This window comes from Leopardus geoffroyi, chromosome B1 (genome assembly GCF_018350155.1).
Source record: "Leopardus geoffroyi isolate Oge1 chromosome B1, O.geoffroyi_Oge1_pat1.0, whole genome shotgun sequence".
NCBI classification, from domain to species: Eukaryota; Metazoa; Chordata; class Mammalia; order Carnivora; family Felidae; genus Leopardus; species Leopardus geoffroyi.
The window spans coordinates 189,867,905-189,886,262 of NC_059327.1; the positions used below are offsets into that span (position 1 = coordinate 189,867,905).

The window sequence follows — 18,358 nt, forward strand, 5'->3', positions numbered from 1 at the left end:
CAAGGTTTTAATGTTTTGGTGACAAGATAATAAAATGATCCAAACAAGATTTATTTAACCCAGCAAATAGCAATTTTGCCCCATATTAACGTTATATTGATATTGTTTTCCAAGTGTACTTTATAGCCCTAAGGAAAACCTTAAAGAATGAGAATTGGATTTTAACTTGGAAAAACAGCTGAAACTTACCAGTTGGAAAATTTCATTGAAATATAAGGGATTTTCTTTACTTTAAGTTTTTACTTAAATTCTAGTTAGTTAACAGTATAATATTGGTTTCAGGAGTAGAATTTAGTGATTCATCACTTACATACAACACCCTGTACTCATCCCAACAAACACCCTCCTTAATGTCCATCACCCATTTAACCCATCCCCACCCCCCATCAATCCTGAGTTTGCTCTCTGTAGTTAAGAGTCTCTTATGGTTTGCCTTCCTCTGTTTTTTCCCCTTCCCCATGTTCATCTGGTTTTGTTTCTTAAATTCCACATATGAGCTAGAGTGTATTATGCTAAGTGAAATAAGTCAGTGAGAGAAATACAAGAGATTTTAAGCGAGCTCCTCTTGTGAACTTTTCTCCAACATCAAGTGAAGCAGTTTTCTGCTTTACCTGGATATGGAAGTTGGTAGAATGTTGGCCGGCCCCTAATCCCATAGTTATGGAGAACGCCAGTTGAACTGCTTTTCTAGGCTGCCAGACTCCTCCCAAGCCACATCATCTGGAGTAGTGACCTGAGAAGGTAAATCAGTGGGTTTCTAGAGCTGCTTGCACCCCTCCAGGCAATGCCAGTGAATTTGACCATGGGATTCAGTTCATTCTCTCTTTCTGCTACCGTGTGGTGCTGCCTACATTTCTTTCCATCCTTTAGAAACCCCTCATGGGAAGTCACTATTTCTTGCTCCTGGAGACACTGTGGGGTTGCTGCAGGACCTCAGGGCTGATAACCAATTGTCTCAATTCGAATCTTGACTCCACCATCTTCTCCTTTAATTGGAACCTTGGGGAACTCACTTCCTCAAATTAAGCCTCAGTTTACTCATCTGTTAAAATGTATGTGACTGTAAAATGACCTAAACTCCAGGGCTGTTGAGGAAAGAAGATAGTTTAATGCAATATGGTATGGGCTGAATCCATGTAAATGATTGATACCTACTGAGATGTATTCTGTGAGCAGCCCCTGTTCTCTTGACCTTGTTATACAACTCTTCCCCCAAATGTACCCATATTGGATATCATTTCACCTGGGACTCTCAAATGAACAAAATAATTGAATCTAACAAACTGTTATGGTTTCTTTAACATTCTCACTTGAAAACTCCTTCTTGGTTCAAATGTAACCTACTCTGTGAGGCCTCCTCAAGCCAATTGAGGAACATTTCTGCCCTTATCTGGTCATCCCTTCAACGACCATTGCCTACATTGTTTCTCATCAATCCCTAATAAATACTTCTCTTTCTTCCACAAAACTAGTAACTCAAATGCAAGGTGTTTGTCTTCAGCTCTATCTTCAGGGACAAAATATAACAGTTAATCATATACGTTAAGTAAACGGCTATAATAACAAATTAATAGCTGAAAACATTGGCATGATTTCACATTTTTGTGAAATCACATCCAAGTGTTAACTCAATCAGGTAAGAATTATTATACAGATGTTAGAGCCAGCTGGCTTGGTGTAGGGCAATCCCTACCTTAAAAAAATCCTTCATAAGACTTGATGATAATGGCTAGATTTCAGGCATTTCGGATGCTTTGAGAGAACCAAAAGTTAGCACTCTCACCGTTAAGAAATGGGACAAAGAAGTAAGGTAGCTGGAGCCTACAGTATTTATTACAGAAGCACGTGATATTGGAGACTGTGTTTAATGTTTGTGATTTTATTCCTAATCCTCAACTACAGAACTGGCTTGACCACACACCTTATCACAAAGGTCTTGTCCCATTTTAAGACTGAAAACACAGTATTAGCTTCTCAAAAAGTAAATATTTGATGACTGGATCAAGAATGAATGAATTTCATTAGGACCCTAAGTATGGAGAGATGGTGTCCAAACTACAAAGGGTATTATTATTTGAAGGAGAGAAGAGAGAAGAGGGGGTGGCTGGACAAAGAACTAAAACAGGAGACTGCCTTCTCTTCCTCCTTCTCTTCCATCTTTAATGGGAATTACCAAGTGTTCTTTTTATACTGGTAGACAACCCAGGGGAGAGGGAGAAGTTAAACGTACACGAAGAAGAGGGATAACCAAAGAGATAGAATCTTAGGGAAGACAAAAGAAAAGTTAGTAAGTTAATAAGTTTAAAGTTAATAAGAACATTTGAGAGCTTAAACTTGAAAAGATGAGGGAACACTTCCTTCATTAAATAGAGGAGAAAGGAAAGGCTGTGGTGGGGAAAGCCAAGTAGATTTAGATGATCATGGGAAGAGCTTCCTTTTTGATTGCTTCTGTTTCCGCCATAAAGTATGGGAGTTGGGTTGGGGGTGGGGTTGCTGGGGAAAGGAGGTAGGAGATTTTAAGGGAAAAACAAGATATAAAATATTGTGAGTTACGGGAAAGAATAAGAGTACTAGAAAAATGTAATAAGCTATAAGGCAGATTTGAAGACTCCATTAAGAACTGGTGACTTTCTTAGCATAAGACCCACATACCTAGAAAATTAAAAGTTGGCTGTTTCTAAATTCATTGGGAGTTATATCTATTTGAGCATTAATTGGATGCTTCAATATTTTATTTTATTTTTTATTAAAAAACTTTTAAATGTTTATTTATTTTTGAGAGAGGGAGAGAGAGAGAGAGGCAGAGAGAGAGGAAGACACAGAAATGAAAGCGGGGCTCAAACCCACAAATTGTGAGATCATGACCTGATCAAATTCCGATGCTGAACTGACTGAGCCACCTGGGCGCCCCGCCTTTTTAAAATTTTTAAATGTTTATTTATTTTTGAGAGAGAGAGAGAGAGAGAACGCATGTGAGCGGGGGAGGGCGCAAGCTTCAATTGTTACAGAAACTTACAACTATGCTTTGAGCAGACCAAGTCAAAGGGAAAAGAGAAAGAAAATCAGGAGTATACTAATATCACTTTTAACTTATACTGCTTTTAAGGCACATCTAGAGAAAGATCTCTGGGTTTTCGTAAGATGTCTGAGAACTTTTAAGTAAAATATTAAAATTTTTGAAGCCTGAAAAAATTAAATAAAATATAATTTAAAAATTGGGAACATGAATTTGAATTGTAGCTTACTTCTCTGGCCTATAAGAAGTTGTCCTCATCTACAACCCTTTCCCAAGGCTACAGGTGCAGGTTAGGCAGAGGAATACTTTGCCCTAGAATTCAAAAATTCACTAGCAACTGCTGTAGGTATTCTGGAGTGTTCTAGAAGAGCTTCACATACAGGATAACCACAAAGGGGACAGGTAAGGAAATTTTAATTGACTCCTCTCTCTCCCCCTCTCTTTTGGCCCTATCCTAATTCAGGATCATGTAACTTTTATCCATATTATTATGTTGGTCTCCATTTTTCAAAGTAAAATGTCTCTAATCCAGCTGGATTAAAATCATTGAATGGTTTTCCACTGCATTCACAACAAAGATCCTGAATTATGGTCCTGAATATCTGGCTCTTGCCTCCCTCTCCACACCCAACTCCTACCACCTGCTCCTCACTCTACCACAGTGTCTTTTCTCAGGGCCTTGAAGAAGCCATGTTCTCTTGTGGCCTCAGGGCCTTTGCTTTGTTATATTACCCAGAGTTTTCCAGAGAAACTGAACCAACAGGAAGTGTGTGTATGTACAAACAAGGAGAGAGAGAGCACTTTGAAAGAATTGGCTCACATAATTGTGGGATCTGGAAAGTCTGTAATCTGCAAGGCAACCAGCAGGCTGGAGACCCACAGAAGAGTTGACATTGAATCTTCCAGTGTGAAAGTCTTTTGGAGGACGAATTTCTTCTCAAGAGACCTTAGCCTTTTCTCTCACACCTTCAGCCGCCTGGATGAGGCCCATCCACATTATGTAAGTTAATCTACTTTACTCAAAGTTCACTGATTTAAATGTTAATCTGATCTAAAAATGCCTTGACAGTAACATCTAGACTAGTGTTTGGCCAAAAACTGGGTGCCATGGCCTACCCAAGTTGACACACGCAAGTAACCTTCACACCCATGACACCACTTCTGCCCACGATGCTCTTTCACGCTTCTACCTCTTGACTAAATTGTCACTTGTCTGGCCTTCTTGACCACCTCCTCCCTAACTGGGTTATATCCTTCTGTTATAGGCTCGTAGAAGGCCCTGTATTTCTCCATCACAGGCATGATTTAAAATTTTTCTTAATGTTTATTTATTTATTTATTTAGTGACTGAGAGAAGAAGGAGCAGAGAGAGAGGGAGAGAGTCCAAGCAGGTTCCATGCTCAGCATGGAGCCCAACACAAGGCTCAATCCCATGACTGCGAGATCATGACCTGAGCTGAAATCCAGAGTATGGAGCTTAACCAAACAAGCTACTCAAGAGCCCCCACCACAGGCATGATTTAATTCATAATGTATTTGATTCCTGTTTGGCTCTGTCTTGTCATGAATATAGAAGCCACACCTAATTGTTCACCACTATGTTTGCTGGTCCCAGGCACCATGTTGCACAAAGTGTATGCTCAGTCAAAACCAATAAGCACAAGAAATCTCCATATGTCTACCAAGTGGAATTTATAATGTATTTATAATCATCACTCACTTGTTTCAAATGTTTCATCCATAATAACTATAAATAATAGACCAGTAACATTTACCAGGTACTTTCAGTTTGTAGATACTCAATGTTAACTTATCCTATCAGATACCTCTTTTGTACCATTTTAAATCTTCTCAACCTTATTGTCTCTGAGGCTCTTGACCACCATTCCACTCTAGGCCTGGTCCTTGTAAAACCAATTTCTCTGGGGCAAACTGACTGCACCTACCTCATGCCTAGTTATTCCATTTCTCCCCTCCAGCCCCAGGGTTCCTCTCTCTGTGGCTGCTGAGATGATTGTTTCAAGACCCATGAGGCTCCCATACTTGCCCAACCTAAAAATGTGGGAGAGATGAAGTGCTGAGGATGAGGAACAAAACTTGGACCAATAGAAAGGGACAGAAGACAAAGTCTTCCCCCCTTCCCTAACCCACCAATCCCAAAATATAATAGTGCACAGGGCCCCTTGGGAGATGGTCCCATGAGACTCAGTAGTCACACAACATGATACCTGGGACTGACCAGAAGTCAGATACAAACCCCCCCGCCCCGCCCCCCCTCCCCCCGCCATTTCTGCTCTTTCCTCTCTTGCCTCACTGCCCTTGTCCTTCATTCTGGATTTCCTGGCATTAGACTCCTCTGTATAGTCTTAATGCATCAGCTTTTGTACTAGGTTCTGTTTTCTAGAGCACCTAGGCTTAGACATTCATTTCATTTTCACAACTGGAGGATGAGATCCAGTTTGTGTTTTAAATGCTCATCTTGGTGCAGTGTGCTAACAGATTGGAGGGGGAGAAGGGAGGAAGTGGGGAACTAAGGAATTTATGGCAATGGTCCCAGTGAAAGATGATGGTGCTAAGGAAAAGAATGCCAGCTGTAAAAATGGAAAAAAGTGAACAAGTTTGAGATATCGCTTCCTCTTCCTTCATAGTCCTTTTCATGTGAACTGCCATTATGTATTTACATACTTGCCTATTCTACTATGAATGTTCTATCTGTAGGAATTGCTAGCATGCTTCAGAAACATAGTATATTTCTGTTGTATGAATGAGACAGCATGATAATTCCAGACACTCAGGAAAACAGCAATAGGTTGTTCAGAAGGTTACAGTGAACTAACTCCAGGGAGGAAAACAAATATATATATTCCATATATATATGGCAAAATGGAATATATATACATATGTATATACATATATACATATATACATATATACATATATACATATATGTACATATATACATATATATACATATATACATACATATATATGTATATATACATGATGTGTTGATAGGAAAAGGGGCAGATATTCATTGTTATGACAGGACAACAAAAAAAATAAATCAAGACTGTCTCAGGCAAAATCTGGATGTGTGTTCATAGTAAGCATATGTCTACTGCATGTAACTTAGTATGAATTTTGAAAGTATAATAGTCCAATAATTCTGTTAACTAAAGTATATTTCTAATAGAAGCTGTGTTTGCCAAGAGTTTATTAGCTATTAGTCTTCATCGCTGAATATAAAACGTGAAATTTTTGTTAAATTATTATCCATTAAGAGAAGAAAACACGGACATAATCAGGAGAGAAATACTTTTTAAGCCCTCCTGGCTGAACTTAGCAATTTTGAAAGCAGTAGAGACTAGCTTCTAATAGCCCTGGAGTCAGGCAGAATATGACTTTTAAATCTCTTACTCCATTTACTTTTTACTTAACCATTTAGGGATTCATGTCTGTATCATGATAACTAGCATAATGATATTCTAATTGTTACAACACTTTGACCGTGACAAGAAGTTTACTCCTGGGTGAAGCCAAAGTAACAACAACGGGACTTGTTGATTCATTTATTCCTTCATTCAGCAAATAGTTGCTGGGGCCCACTATGCAATAGGCATGTTCTTGATACCGGGATACAGCGGTGAAGAAGCAGGCCAATCTACCGCTCGTGTGACGCTCAGACACTTGTGGAAGAGGCAGAGAAGTTACACAGAGGAACCAGCCATCATAGACAGTGGCAGATGTGGTTGGTTTCTGTGAGCAAACAGGCAGATGAAGGGTAGAGAGAGTGATAGAAAGTACATGTTTAGAAGAGTGACCGATAGGACTTCTCCGAGGAGTTGGATATTTGAGCAGAGGCCTGAAGAGAGTGAAGGGGGTAGTGATGAGAATAGCTGAGGGTCTGGGGGGGGAGGAGTGGGGGTGGGGCGCAGTTCAAGCAGAGGGAACAGCAAATGCAATGGTCTCTGTGAGAGTCAGTTTGGCCTCTTCAAAACAAATCAGGAGCTTCAGAGGAGTGAGCAAGGCAGGAAGAATGACGAGATGACTGTGAAAACACAATGAGAAGTTGTTGAGTAGGAAGGGCCCAGGAAAGACTTGGTTCAGAGTTTAAGTTCAAGCGTGATGTCACTCAAACTTGTTTTCTCTCCATCTCTTGGCTTTATTTCCTCCTGTCTGTTTCCATTGTCAGGCAAGCTTCCTCCTCCTGGTGTCCAGATCCATCTGCGGCTCTAGGTGTCCTGGATTCATTGGAAAGAGGGTCACCCTCTGCCTAGTAGCTCCTGCAAAACCTTTAGATAATCTGTAATTTGGCCAACTTCTATCTACAGCCATCTCTACAAAAATCATAGGACCGGCAATTGATTCTATGTCCTCGACTTTGGCCACTCAACTTGTACATCTATCTGGGTCGAAGAAGTGGAGTAAGAATAGAGCAGGGATGCAAAAGCAGGGTAAGGCACTGTGCTCAAACAAAAATCCAGAGCTATTAAAGGATGTAGGGTGAATGGATGCTGGATGAAAACAATTCCACTACACAGGGGAACCATAATAACTTCTATCATCATCATCACTACTACTATTATCAATAATGGGAGAAAGGCATGGTAATTAAGTTATGGACCACATCCTTTAGTGTTTATTTTCACTTTAGGTTAGCAACTCAGCAAACTTTATGTGGTTCTTTTTATTTAAAAAAAAATTTTTTTAAGTCTTTATTTTTGAGAGAGAGACAGAGTGTAAGCAGGGGAGAAGCAGAGATAGAGGGAGACACAGGATCCGATGCAGGCTCCAGGGCCTGAGCTGTCAGCACAGAGCCCGACGCAAGGCTTGAACTCATGAACTATGAGATCATGACCCGAGCCGAAGTTGGACACTCAACCAACTGAGCCACCCAGGTGCCCCATATGTGGTATTTTTTAAAATATGGGGTAATTTCTTCACAAGGAAACTTCTATAAAAAAAATAACTTTCAGGGGCGCCTGGGTGGCTCAGTCCGTTGAGCGTCCGGCTTCCGCTCAGGTCACGATCTTATGGTTTGTGAGTTCAAGCCCCGCGTCGGGCTCTGTGCTGACAGCTCAGAGCCTGGAGCCTGTTTCAGATTCTGTGTCTCCTTCTCTCTCTGTTCCTCCCCTGCTCATGCTCTGTCTCTCTCTCAAAAATAAATAAACATTAAAAAAAAAAATAAATAACTTTTAATCTTTCAAAAATTCCAGAGTAAAGAGTCTCATCATTTATTGCTAATTAGAACCAGATGGAACCGCCCAATGATTGCATGTAGTAGTATTCTGGTGGCCTTATTTGGAAAATTTCAGTACATCCACTGATTACCGAGGGGATAGCCAGGCTGATTTTACCTCTATAAAAGCATATTACACAATACAGTGGTCTGTGACAGAAAATTGTGAGCATGGACTCAATATATCTTTTTTCTCTTGAGAAAAAAAGAAAGACAAACATATCATGAGATGGTTAATCCAGTTAACCAGATAAAAATAGTTTTTAATCTGTCAAGTAAATATTAACATTTAATTAAAGGTGAAAATTTGCCCCTCAGGCCTTAGTTTTGTCAGACCTTTGATACTTTTAGTGTCTCATTTACTTGAGAGCTTAGATAAACTATGTGGAAAATATCAACCACATAATTCTGTTATGCAAAGCCCAAATTATTGAAATAGTATTGTTTGTCAATTTAGACCTCCTTAAATTGTACTTTTAGATAAAGTTAGCATATTTTCAGCTTTATAATACTCATGTATATGTAAAAACCTTACAACATTAAAAAGTAAAACAAGTTTATTCATTTCTTTTTTTTTTTTTTTTTAATTTTTTTTTTCAACGTTTATTTATTTTTGGGACAGAGAGAGACAGAGCATGAACGGGGGAGGGGCAGAGAGAGAGGGAGACACAGAATCGGAAACAGGCTCCAGGCTCTGAGCCATCAGCCCAGAGCCCGACGCGGGGCTCGAACTCACGGACCGCGAGATCGTGACCTGGCTGAAGTCGGACACTTAACCGACTGCGCCACCCAGGCGCCCCAAGTTTATTCATTTCAAAATAATTTTTTTTAATTCCACATAAGCACATACTGTAAACAGTGGAAATATTTAAACCATATTTGTAGTTTGGAAAATTGGCCTTTATACAATGGTTTGGCTCAAAACCACATTTTCAGATTTTGGTTTCAATATGGTTATTTGTGCTCATGCATTTACTTCTCACTCTTCAAATATTGAAGTTACACAAGGAGTCTAAAAATAAGAATATATCTATCAATGCATTGGAAACTGAGATTTCCATGAAAGACTGAGAATCTTTGAGAAATTGTTGGAAAATACCAAGCAGATAGAGGCAAAGGAGAGGTCCATGTTTTCGGTAGGTGGGTAGTATTTCTCACTGAAAAATGTGAAAAATAAAAATCTAATCTTGGAATGATAATGACTGGAGGGAAGATTTAGCTGCTTAGATAATCTGGAGATGAGTACTATTTGTCCAAGTTGTTTCTACTCAAGTAACTTGCCACAGCAGATTTTTTTTCAGACCTCTCTTGATGTACTACAAATGCAGAAACAACTGTCTGTTGAAGTAGTAAGGAATTTACCTAAAGGCTTAGCTGCATAATATATTTCCCTTTTCCATTCGAAAATGCAATTCAAAACTAATTCTTGGCCACTTACAGGCTAGAGTGGGCCAGAAATCAGTCACCTGCTTTAGTGGCTGGACAGGACCTGCTAGAAAAGGAGAAATGCATCCTGTGGCCTGTGGCCATCTGGATCCCCAATCTAGCACAGTCAAACCACAGAAAATACCAACATTCTTTTCCTCTTTCACAGGGGATGAAAACTTAAACACAATCTCTGAAAATAAACACAAGTCATATTTCTAGGCAAACATAGATCTTCTGTTTAAGAATATGCATAAAAAAAAGATCACCAGGTATGTGAAAAGACTCAGTAGTCCAAAAGAAAATAGTGCTGAAAAATCCATACAAATACAATCCTGTGATATGGACTTACTTCATCAAACAGGAAAAAAAGCCCCAAAAGGTCTCCCATCTTATATTCACAACAAAATCTGAGAACGTTGTATGTACCAACATGGAACAATTTGAGATTAAGAACCCTTGTTTCTGAGGAAAATCATCATTTCTAAATTTGTTTTTTAAATTTATTTATTTTTGACAGAGACAGAGTGTGAGCATGACCTGGGAAGGGGCAGAGAGAGAGGGAGACACAGAATCTGAAGCAGGCTCCAGGCTCTGAGCTATCGGCACAGAGCCCGACGCGGGGCTCGAACTCACGGACCATGAGATCATGATCTGGGCCAAAGTCGGATGCTCAACCGACTGAGCCACCCAGGCGCCCCATTTCTAAAATTTTTAAAACAAATTTCAGACAGATGAGGAGATGTCTTGTAAGTGACCATCTCAATTAGTGGCTTAGAAAATAAAGAGAGTCTCTCAGAAGTAAACAAAAATGAAAAAGGAGGAAAGATAAGTCTCTGAGGGTGGAGCTCTAAGAAACCCAATATATTTATAAGATACATACCAGATGATAAATGGAAAAGAAGCAAAAATCAAAGAAATAATAGAAAAAACTGTTTTTTAGAGGAAGGAAGACTATAACTGTAATTTTAAAGAGAATTTTTTTAATGTTTATTTTTGAGAGAATGAGAGACAGAGCACAAGGGGCAGAGAGTGACAGAGACACAGAACCCGAAGCAGGCTCTAGGCTCTGAACTGTCAGTACAGAGCCCAACACGGGACTGGAACTTAGAGCCCTGAGATCATGACCTGAGCCACAGTCAGAAGCTCAACTGACTGAGCCACCTAGCTGCCCCTATAATTATAGCATTTAAAGGAACTACTTGAAGCAAAGTAAATTAATGAAGAATAAAAGAAAAACATATGTACATATATGTTTTATTTATTTATTTATTTATTTGTAATTTAAGAGATAAATAACAGTTTCAGCAAGCATCCATTGTGGAGAAGGGGAAGTTAAGATGTTACCTTTAAAGGGAAAAATCTAGATAATTACTTCTCTAAGAAAAGCAAGGAGACAATTGAGCAGTATCAACAGAGATTTTAGAAAAAAAATGTTTGCAACCCCAACATTTCATATATTCATTAAAGATAATGCTCAGTTTTGTGACCAGAATTTGTCTGTACCTTCAAATTTCCATTTTAGTCTTCAATTTTAGTCAGGCACATTTCTTAATTTTCCTTGAAATTGTGTGTGTCTATGTGGCTATTCTCTTTTTGGACCACCAAAGAAATGTGACTGGAAGTGTGTAAACTTCCATTTTCTCCTCTCTCTCTTTTCCTCCATTCTTCTGCTTAGAAAATGGATCTGGGGTGCCTGAGTGGTTCAGTCATTAAGCTATAGACTCTTGATTTTGGCTCAGGTCATAATCTCATTCGTGGAATTGAGTCCCACCTTGAGCTCTGTCTGACAGCATGGAGCCTGCTTGGGATTCTCTTCCTCTTCCCCTCCCCTGCTCACATTCTGTGTGTGTATGTGTGTGTGTGTCCCAAAATAAATATACATTAAAAAAAATGGGTCTGATGGCTGACACTTGGGCAGCCATATTTTTAATTTCTTTTTTTTTAATGTTAATTTATTTTGGGAAGAGAGAGAGAAAGAGAGCACAAGTGGGGGAGAGGCAGAGAGAGAGAGGGAGATACAGATCCAAAGCGAGTTCCAGGCTCTGAGCTGTCAGCACAGAGCCCCACCAGGGCTTGAACTCATGAACTGAACTCAGGAACCGTGAGATCTGACCTAAGGCGCTCCTGGGCAGCTATCTTGGGTCACATGTATGATGGATGCTCCCAGGATGGCAGAGCATAAAATCTGAATCACCAACAAAATTCATGGAGCTTTCAGGTCAGGTTGGGATTCCTATGCCCAGACTTCTTTTGTATGAGATGGAAATAAATTTTAATGTGTTTAAAGCCATTGTTTACTTGTTTTTCTCTTAGATGTAGTCAAACTTGATCTTAACCGGTATGATATACAAATTAGAAAACAAATTTCACGTGATTGTAAATATTCATAGAATAAGAACCGAATAACTTTCCTGAAAAAAATTATTTAGAAAAATATTCTAGCTGTCTGAGAAATGAATGTAAATAACGAGCTCAAATATGGGCAAAACAGGTTGTAGGAGAAGTGGCCAGAGGCACAGCAAAACTTGGGAGTTGATTACCAAACAATTGTTAAAATGGATACAATACAGATGCTAAGTGTGTAATATAACAATTACACCAATACTAATAATCTGGTTCTAAAAGTCAAGATTATTCTACAACATGTGGAAATTATGGAATGTGGAGGAGGGAAATACAGCACACACACTGCTCATTTGATGAGCCAGGATCAGTGATTTCATTCTAAACCAAATCATTCCATTGGAAGAGAAATAGAGATTCACATTTTTAAGTATATAGGCATCCACAACCAGAATGAAAACAAGTAAAGTTTTTATACTTTTGCAGATAATATAAAGCAATAGAAACATTGGAGTTACGAAAAGGATTTGCACAGAAGAGATGGAACAGCCGGGCAGCAGAAATAGCCAGAAATTTAGCATAAGGTGATAGAAGTAAGGCTTCATTAGTCAGAACAATCTGGAGTGCAAGTGAGACAAATTTGACTCTAAGTTCACAAACACAGTTGAGATTTGTTTAAGCCAAAGTGTAGAATTTACTGCTTTATGGTTTTGAAAACCTCAGCGGTCCAAAAATTCCTGGTGCCCATTTTCAAATGAGGAGTCTCTTACCCTTCATCTCTTCTGGCTTCTTTGTGGAATTTATAAACTCCTTTTACAAAAGTTAAAGAGTCTGGCTAGGTTAAAAAAAAAATGTTAGACATATGACAAGTGCACTACAACAATGAAATGTTTATTTATTTGTTTGTTTATTTATTTTGAGAGAAAGAGATCATGCATGTGCACAACTTTGAGTATGCACGCAACCTGGGAAGGGGCAGAGAGAGAGGGAGGAAGAATCCAAAGATGTTCCATGCCCACTGTGGAGCCTGACATGGGCCCAATGTCACTACCCTGAGATCATGACCTGAGCTGAAATCAAGAGCCAGACACTTAACCCACTGAACCACCCAGGATCCCCAGTAAGTGAATATTTTTAAAGGGAGTGGACAAATACTGCGTAAATTCAAAAATTTTTTTAAAAAGGACTACTATTACATATCAAAGAAAATTGAATTTAGATAAAATATAAAATGACTAAATACTAGCTGTAAATGTTCAAATGACAACATAGTTTGTGATTATAAAACAAGTTACCACCAACAACAAATTCAGACAAAACTTTAATTATAGTAAGAAGCTTGGTCTTTGACAGAAAAGGAGGCAAAATATAAACTGAAAAACTGAATTTCATAATTCATAAACTTGACTTGGTATACTGCAACTATCATAGAAAACACACATTACTAAAATATATATAGATATGTGTGTGTGTGTGTGTGTGTACATTAAACATTTGCACAGAGAAATTGAATTTTAGCTCCTAGAATATCTTTACAATAAATCTACAAAATCATAAATTGCATGCTCCATATTCATTGTCCTGAAATACAAAAAATTGGAGACTAATAAAGCATAAACACACTCTTACAAATAAAACCAACTGGAAACAAAGTAAGATTTTCCTAAATCAACTTTTTTAAATCAAAGAGAAAATGAAAATTTCATATATATTTATATATATATATGCAAATGTACATGTATATATTACATGTGTAAAGATATTAAATTATACCAAAATGACAATACTACTGCTACATATCAAGACTTCACAGAAGTGGTCAAAGATGTACTCGTAAGAAAAGAAAAGACGCTAAGTGCTTTTACAACAAACAGCAAAAAGTGTGGATGATGTATATAACATCAGAAGCTAGGAAAAATAATAAAATAAAAAGGATTGATAATGTTAAAAAATTGATAAATGATATAGTAAATAAATGAGGCTAATGCCTCAGAAAGAGCTTACCTTCATTTATTTATTTTATGGATGAATTTTTTTCAAGATTTCCAACAACAAATATTTGCTATACTTTTAAAGATGTTTTTTTAAAAAAGGAAACATATTACCAGTCCATTACTGAAAAGTATAATAATAATGAAAATAATATTTGACCAAGAAAGTTGAAAAAAAAGCCATGACAATCCACTTTACATATATGGATTCAAAAATCTTGAAAAAACTACATAAATAATAAATAATCTATAATGATAAAAATACATTAATAATAAATAATTAACAAATATATAATGATAAAATAATATGTAATGATGAAATATGTTATTGTAATAATACACTGGATAAAGTAATTGTTAGCATTAGATGTTGACTTGACTAGACCATATGGTGCACAGATATTTGGCTAAATGTTGTTTCTAGGTGTGTCTGTAAGGGTGTTTCTGGATGAGGTAAGCATTTGGAATTGGTACACTGAGAAAAGCCCCTTGCCCCCCCCCCCCACACCATTTGGGTGGGCCTCATCCAATCAGTTAAAGGCTTAAATAGACTAAAAGGCTGAGTAAGAAAAAGTTCTTCCTGCTAATGATCTTCAAGCTGAGACATTGGTCTTCTCCTCCCTTTGGACGTAGATTTGGACTGGAGAGAGTGAGAGAGCCTGAGGGACAGAGAGAAAGAGGGAGATAAAGGATCCGAAGTGGGCTCTGTGCTAATGGTAGAGAACCCCATGGGGCTCAAACCCATGCTGTGTGAGATCATGACTTGGGCCAAAGCCAGACGTTTAACTGACTGAGCCACCCAGGTGCCCCATATACTATTATTTTCTTTTCTTTTTTTTTTTTTTCAACGTTTATTTATTTTTGGGACAGAGAGAGACAGAGCATGAATGGGGGAGGGGCAGAGAGAGAGGGAGACACAGAATCGGAAACAGGCTCCAGGCTCTGAGCCATCAGCCCAGAGCCCCACGCGGGGCTCTAACTCATGGACCGCGAGATCGTGACCTGGCTGAAGTCGGACGCTTAACCGACTGCGCCACCCAGGCGCCCCTGTACTATTATTTTCAAGTAATACATTGTCTATTAGGAAAACACTGGAAAGTCCATTTAGGAAGTAGTATAAAATGTTAGGTAGTTCAGAAAAATGATTGACTTAAAAATAAATGCAAAGTTTAGTGGCTTTCTTATAATACAGATTATCTAAACTAAGGGTTAATGGACAAATAAAAAGTCTATAAGTAGACTTCAAAAGATCTCCAAGTCTGAAATAGCATGCAAAATTGTGCGTAGGCATTTTACTGGGACAAGTTTTGAGAGATTTCATCAGGTCTTCAAAGAGTCTCTAAGTTAAAACAATTAAAGACACATCAACATACCAATAGTAATCCACAGGAGACAAAATTGGGGGAAAATAGCAACAAATACCTAAAATTGACTTATTTTTAGAGTCTATTTGAATACAAACAAAACCATCTGAAATCTTATATAAGGCAAGAAAAGACAAGTATAAATATATACCTGGATACATTATATCACCATATGGGAGACTGAATATTTTAATGATGTAAATTCTCCTCCAAATGGGCAGTAGTCCACATATATATGTAACATATATACATGTATATAAAATACCATAAAGTTTAAAGACCAATGATGAATGATGCAATGAATATTGGAGTGAAATATATATCATATGCACAGTATACTCATTGATATAAATAATACAGTATTGGCTTAAAATTAGTTAATGTTAATTATATTCGATAATTTTATAATTAATAAATACATAATATAACATTATATATGCATTATATATGCCATACTTAACTCATGAAAAGATCCTATAACTCTCGAACTCTTGAACGCTGGGCACTGTGTTCAATAAAAAATATCCAAATCAAAAAATAGGTGTGAATATAAAAGGATAATTCAAAAGAGAGGAAAGACTCAACAAACATATGGACATAATAAGTAATAAAAAGAATGTACGTAAAGAAGTGTGTGGGATACCATTTTTAGTGAAAGTCCCACCACTAACCCTTTACTCCCTACTGTCTATTCCTTATTTCATTTTTCTTCATAGCAAAACTAACTTCTAAAAAACTGTGTGTGTTACCCAACATACTATAACATGTATTTTCTATTTGTTAGTTTTTATCTGTTTTTTTCTACTAGAATGTAAGCTCACTGAAGGCAGAGATTGCCTATATGATAATTGCTGACTCTCTGAACTTAGAAAAGAGACTACACTCCAGTAGGTTCTCAGTAAATATTTTTAAAATCAATCTCAGATTGTCAAAACTTAAATGAACGATAATGCCTAGTATTGATAAGGTTTTGGAGAAATGAACATTCTTGTATACTATTTTGTGGATAAACTGATAAATTTCTGCTGAACATATTTACTATGTACATATCATCATGTATTACATTATATAATATGTATAATGTATATACATACATTATATATTTCTATTTTATATATATGCAATATGTATGCTATAAACATATAACTGAATATAGCAATTATCATCTAGGAGTTTATGAGGAAGTAATCATAGGACAAGAACAATATATTTGTTTAAATATATTCATCATAGGATTATTTCCAAGTGCAAAATTTGGGAAACAATATATATTTACTAATAGGAGATTGTTTAAATCAGTAGTATCTAAATTTATGCTTTGAATTACTATTCAGCTACCAAATAAATAGTATAGTATTTCCAATTGTGTGTGTGTGTGTGTGTGTGTGTGTGTGTGTGTGTATGGTGGGTACATAGGTAGGAAATATTTTTTGAAAAATTATTCAACATGTTAACAATAGCTATGTCAAGATGATGCTGGATTTTTTTTTTATATTTCATAAGTTATAAAATTATATTTTTAAAACAAAAAGTTCTAATTTTTTTCAAGTGATTTTATATAACTTTAAAAATCTTAAACATTTTGGTATGTGGGTATGGGTGTGGGTTTGTGATCTGTTCACACTTTTGGATATTTATCTTTTGTAGGAATAAGAGAAATAGAGGGGCAATTCTCTATTTTGCCTTTTAAAAAGAACTTCACTTATTTCTTTCATACTTATACTACTTATATTATTTGGATTTACTCACTATGAAAAGTAGAATTATTGCTTGTGCCTATAACCATATATATAGTATATTTCAGATTCTAGGTAATGCATGAGGGCTATGTCTCAAAGAGTCATGTTCTCTGTACTTACAATTAAATAAATCTTTTTAGACAGTAACTTATTATCTTTATTAAAAATTCCCATACAAGTGGTGTATATGTATATACACACATACACACACACATAATTGAATATTACTAAGCCATATAAAAGAATGAGATCTTGTCATCTGCAATAACATGGATGAATTTAGAAAGTATTATACTAAGTGAAATAAAGCGGACAGAGAAAGACAAACACCACCATATATTTTACTCGTGGGATTTAAGAAACAAAACAAATGAACAAATGAAGAAAAAAAGACATAAGCAATATAACAGGGTCTTACATACAGAGACAAACTGGTGGTTGCCTTAGGGACAGTGGGTAGGGGGATGGGTGAAGTAGATTAAAGGGGATTAAGAGTATATGTATCGTGATGAACACTGGGCAATGTATTCAATTGTTGGATCATTCTATGGTACATCCAAAACTAATATAATACTGTATGTTAGCTCTACTTCAATTAAGGAAACCCTCTATGGGGGGGCAGGGTGGCTCAGTTGGTTAAGTGTCCAACTCTTGATTTCCGCTCAGGTCACGATCTCATGGTTCGTGGGATTGAGCCCCATGTAGGGATGTGCACTGCTCATGCTCTCTCTCTCTCTTTCAAAATAAATAAATAAACTTTAAAAAATAAAAATAAATAAAAAATGTTCTGTAGAAAAATAAAAATAAGTAAAATATCTGTCAGCAGGGCTCACCTTGCGTTAAAGGGAAATTATTTTTTAAATTGAAACGTAAATAAATAAGGGGTGTCTGAGTGGCTCAGTTGGTTAAGCGTCTGACTTCAGCTCAGGTCACGATATCAGGGTTTGGTTCATGAGTTTGAGCCCCACGTCAGGCTCTCTGCTGTCAGCGTGGAGCCTGCTTCGGATCCCCTGCCCCCCTCTCTCTTCGCCCCTTCCCTGCTAGCACCCTCTCCCAAGAATAAATAAACATTTAAAAACAAATAAATAAACAGTTGCCACACAAATTAAATCTAGGGCTGTATGACAAACTGCAGCATTTTTTGCTGTACTGTGTAGTCCCCACGGCCCCTTCTCTCTCTGAGATTCTGTAAATCTCTGCAGCGTGCTCCCACAATGCTGCATAAAGACTTGCATCAG

The 18,358-nt window shown here is 37.3% G+C and overlaps 1 long non-coding RNA gene across 2 annotated transcripts in view; it reads left to right on the forward strand.

Annotated features, from left to right (window-relative positions):
- Positions 1-583: 583 nt before the first annotated feature.
- LOC123596127 overlaps positions 584-18,358 on the forward strand; it is a 76,402-nt gene continuing 58,627 nt past the window's right edge. Inside the window, exons 1-4 of one of the 2 annotated variants that reach the window (XR_006711547.1) lie at positions 584-741; positions 3,293-3,418; positions 3,753-4,016; positions 12,513-12,619. This is a non-coding gene — a long non-coding RNA (uncharacterized LOC123596127). The remainder of the gene's footprint in view (positions 742-3,292; positions 3,419-3,752; positions 4,017-12,512; positions 12,620-18,358) is intronic. The other variant, XR_006711548.1, reaches the window with a different exon arrangement.